Source organism: Sciurus carolinensis, chromosome 1 (genome assembly GCF_902686445.1).
Source record: "Sciurus carolinensis chromosome 1, mSciCar1.2, whole genome shotgun sequence".
Taxonomy (NCBI): Eukaryota; Metazoa; Chordata; class Mammalia; order Rodentia; family Sciuridae; genus Sciurus; species Sciurus carolinensis.
The window spans coordinates 70,210,560-70,215,977 of NC_062213.1; positions in this window are offsets into that span (position 1 = coordinate 70,210,560).

The window sequence follows — 5,418 nt, forward strand, 5'->3', positions numbered from 1 at the left end:
AATTTTTTTTTACAATTGTGCAAAGCTGAAAAGCACACCTTGAGCTTTCAGAAGTCATAAGAGTGCTTGTGAGTGAAGTCAGGGTGCAATTGTGAGAGAGTAAACACAGAGGGTTATGTGAATCTAGGTCAGAGAAGGGGTTCACCCGTCAGGGAGCTAGCTTTTTGAATATCACATTCAACGCATCAAGTAGGAATACCCTTTGTATGATTTCCATGAACATTTTATTTGTCAAAGTAATTATCTTTCTTAAGTGTCAGCAAGACTCATTCTTTCGAAAGAATAAATAAAATGAGCCCATTAAGGGAATAAATTGTTAGTTACATTTTTTGAGTAAATATTTAAAGATTAAGTATGTTCAAGAAAAAATGTGAACTACAAAATAAAGTAATACTTTGACAGTTATGGGATATTGGACAAATGATATAATTTCATTTCTTTTTAATGTCTCTATTTAGGAGTTAATACAAGTAGAATATAGCATTCAATGTTAGAACTTTGTTTTAAGATCTTTTAATTTTCTCATCTTCCCAAATAGAAGAATTATTATAAGTCATTTTGATTAGACTGTCAAAAGCTTCTTTGTTGTATTTTACAGAGAATATGAATAATCTATATCACACTTTTAAGGAGAAAGAATTTGAAATTAGGCAGGTTAGTAGTTGGCCAAACAGATTCAGTTTGCTGGTATTCATTATGAAAACAATATTGCTTTAGAAATGTCATGTGCATAAAATCTATGTAATGGTGGGATTCGTTTACGCTATTTTTGATATTTGAGGTTTTATTGTTGAGATAATATTGCTAATCTGACTAATGACATCATGAATATATTTCAGGCTAAAGGAAACAAGTTAGCAATGACTTATTTTAAAGAAGTATAAATATTTTGTACTTTGTAATAGTGTGTACTTGGTAAAGGATTCACAGCAAAACCCCATCTTTTTGGTAACTATTTTTACCTTTAGAATGAAATAGCATTTGGAAACAGTAGGATAGTTTTCATCTGTAGGATTAAAAAGAATCTGAACAGAAAATGGATTCATATCATCTTCTTTTGGGGTACCAAACGTAGAAAAATATATAGCCATTGATTTATTATAAGTGGGTTGAATTTTCTCTCCTGGTGGGCTTTTCAAACCTTCAGTTTCTGTTCTTATCCTTGCTGTGTGAATATCATTTTTATATCACTTTTTTTAAAAGGAATTTCCCATGAAAGTCCACCAAAAATAGCCTGGAATCTGATTATCCTCCTTCCAAGAAAATTTTCATGGGTTTGGGTCGGTATCCGTTCAGCTCATTTAATTTTTACCAGATTCTATAATGACAGAATTGTTCATGAATGAGAGTGGGCATTCTGGCCTTTAGGACCAGACAGGATTTTATCTGAAAGACACAAAAGAACCACAATGAAGGTAATAAAATCCCATGCTATTAGGAAGTCTATGAGGTGGTGAATTTTTATGGTTATAGTAGATGATAATGTAAATATTTCCCTTTCCCCCTTAGAAAATTTAAGTTGAAAAAGAGAGTAGAGGAAAAAACGTACTTTAAGAAAACCCTTCCCAAGTACTTACTTTAGGATGCTTTTTAATTTTTAAATTTCTGAAATCATTTTAATTTTCTCTAGCTCAAACATAATTGTCTTAATAATAAAGAAGCTAGAATGTGATTAGGACCTTTAAGGTGAATATGAGAAAAAACAAATCACTATTGTGTTTCAATGCCATAAATGTAGGTTTTTAAATAACAAATCATATTTTGCATAATCACTCACAATTATTACAACGTATGGACTGTGAGTCCTAAGAAGCTTATCTTGGACTTTAGATTGACATTGACTATAGGTAAAGATTTTGACATTTGTTTTAGAAAAAAATTGCTTTTAAATGCTTGCTTCTTTACAGCTATAAATAAATTAATATTTCTTTTGATTTAATAATCTATTATAAATATTTTACTTTTCTGATAAAAATATAGAAGCTTTGTTATAACTTTATACTATTTTAAATTGGTTTATATTTTCCTATTGCTGGAAATCATATAAAATTAATTTATAGTTGTATTCATTAGTAATTTTAGCAAATTTGAGTTTAAAAATCATAAAGGAGGTTGAGCAAGTTTCTTTCCAAATGTAAACTAAAGCAGTGAGATTCACAATTTTACATCCAAGCAGTTAAGTCTGCTATGTGGTTTAGCTCTTAATTAACAGAAATTATTCAAAAAGACATCATTTAAAAATTTTTATATATAATCACACTTTGCATTTTTATTGTGTTCTGTTTGTTGACTGTATGGGGATTCCTTGAGTGCAGGTAAATCCCCCAGAGAGTCTTAGTTTCTTTTTTAAAATTGGTGATTTTTTTCCTTCCTTCCTTTCCCTTTCATTCCTTTCCCTTTCCCTCTTTCAAAATATGTATTTTGCACTCCATAAGATTCATATACTTATATGGTGCTCCTATTTTTATTCACTAAAACATTGATCTGTTGGGAAAACATTTAAAAACATTTTTCTTTGCTAGAAAGTTTTACTGTTTTTTTTTTAAAGAAAAATATTGACCAAGATTGGAAAGAAACACATTATACTGCTGACTATTTGAATGGTGGAGGTAAAACTAAAAGTTAAATCAGAAATTAGAATACAGAGTGAACAACAAAAACTTGAGCTTAATTTAAGAAGACCCTTCTTAAGCACTCATTGCTTGTTGCTTTGCATTACTTATGTGAAAAGAACAATGTGCTTTGTCATGTTCTAGATAATTCCTCTCTTTGGATTTAGTGTGCATGTTAATATGATGAATAATACACAAATACACACACATACACATGTATATATTATTTTACAAAATTCTTGGCCATAGGTAGATAGCAGAGTTTCCATTTTCCAGTTTTTTTTTTTTGTCATTTATTTCTTTATGGATTATCAAATGCAAATATGTCATGGGTCTGGAAAACAAAGCAGATGGGCATATCCCCTCCTGCCCAGGTCAATTATATTCTTTATATCATTGCAGAACTTTAGTTTTACTCAATTCTTCTATCAATATATGTGTAATTGTGTGTGCTTGTGTGCCTGCATGTGTGTTTAAATTAACCATAGATTTCCAAGGAAGAACACCTTTATATAATAAAGTTTATGTTGAAACATTTTATATGCTATTTGAGAAAGTCTAACTATTAGTAGCATCATATATAAAATTAGGTCTATATTCATGATTTTAAAAATTTACAAATAGGTGCTGAGCATCTATTCTGTGTCAGGTTTTCTCATACATTTAATCATAAAAGGTAAATATTATCACCCTTATTTTACAAGGGAAATTAAGGCTTAGGCTTGCCAGAGCTAATTCAATCAATAAAAGCAAGAGCTAGAGTTTTTAACATGTCCATTTGCATTCACTTGGCCTCTTCATCCCAGCATTAGTATGAAGATCTAAAGTTTACAAAGTATCCTGACATAAAAGATTCCAAGCTCACAGTTGACATAAAAAAATAAATTCTAAAATACTTAAAAAGCAAATGAATTTGATGGCATTTATGGTAGTTCCATACTTGATGATTTGACAAAGGATAAATGTGTTATTTTACATTTTATAGAATGGCTTAACCAATCTGCAAGATCCACATTTTTTATCCAATATAAGTGGCCTATTGGGCATAAGTGTTTCAAATACAATCTTCTGTTTGTAAATCAGAACCAAGTACTAGATGATATATGAATGAGATTAGAAAAGGAGATCTTAAGGATCCCTCTTGATTCTTTTTGTTTTAAAAACTGACAAACCTCTATTTGCATTTGCAGATTGATAGGTGGACTGAAATATACTAGCATTAACTTTTTGACACCTTTTAGAGTTTCTTTATTTCCTGTCAAATATTTTATCCTCCAGTTTACTCCCAAATAATGAAATATCTTCATATTGACTTGTTTAATTCTATTTTTAAACTACAGAATTTTTAAAAATTTGCAATGTGTATAACTTAGTTTCATCCCTACTCTCTGCAATAGAGTGGGGATTTTTTTTTTTCAAATAATTTTCTTTTCTTTTTTTTTGCTTTGACCTCCCAAGATTTAATGATGATATAATAGATTAAATGATTCTGGGAAAAAATATTCATTGTGTTCACTTTTGGCTTTTGGAAACAAAGGTGCTGTGAAACTCCTTCTTTCCAGTCTGGCCATTCTATCAGCTATTGAGAAGTAGATGGGTTGAGGAAGGGAAATTCAATCACAAAGTGCTCAGACACTCCAAATTTTCATTATAATTCACACACATAAAAGGCCTGAGGGATCCAGTCCAAAGTCTAATAAAACAAATTATTCTAAATGAATTGTAAGATTTCATACTTTTGGTGACAGTAGCAAACAAGTGTCCTTTCCTAGCAATTCATTCAAATTAGTAGTAAGAAACAAACACACCAGTGGTAGAGTCTGGTCCTTTATCAGAAGGTCATCTTGTATAGCTAGACATAACATTACCCTTTGTACAATTCTTATAAAAATATTTAACCTAAGTCTAATCATTAGACAACAACTAGAAAAAAATTAGATTGTAAGACATTTAAACAACTCACATGGGTTCTTCAAAAATTTCAATGATAGAACACAAATGCAGAAAAGACTGCCCTAGATTAAAGTCAACACAGTGCAGTATGTGACCCATACTCTTTGATTGGATTCAGATTCCTTCATCCAAATAAGTTATAGGACTTTATCCAGAGAACTGGGGTATTTTACATTTGAACTTTATAATAGGAAGTGCTATTGTGGTAGTGTTACATTTTTTAAGCGTGATAATGTCATTGTTCATCTAATAGAATGCCTTTGCTTTGGAAGCACATGCTGAAGTATTTAGGGTTGAAATATCATGATGTTTGTAGCTTAAGTTCAAAAGGTTCAGCATAAGAAAATATGATTTTGCCATTATCATAATATTGCCAATATTCAGCTATTTCTGACTGAGACAGAGTAAACAAATGTGTCAAAAATGTTAATAATTATTGAATAAGTGAAGAATATATAGGCATTTGTTGTATTATTTTAAATTTTCCATGGTTTTGGAAATTTTCAAATGAAATGGGGGGGGAATTGCATTTATTTCTTATTTCAGTGAACTGTAAAAATAATTTATTTGAAACTAGCATACTATACTCAATGTATACAGTTAATTTCTATTACTCAAGGCAAATAAAACCTTCTCATTCACAGTCACAGGGTTTAGTGCTCAAATTGTCCAAATAATTGCTTTATAGATTCATGTCACTTTAGAGAAAATAGCACTTACAGATTATTCATCAGAAATCCATTTTGAAGTATATTTTATATCTTCAACTATAGCAGTATTCTTTGCTGAATTAATTGGGATATATTCTATTATCATAGAATTCAAAAGACTCCAATGCTTTGATTAGTTTAGC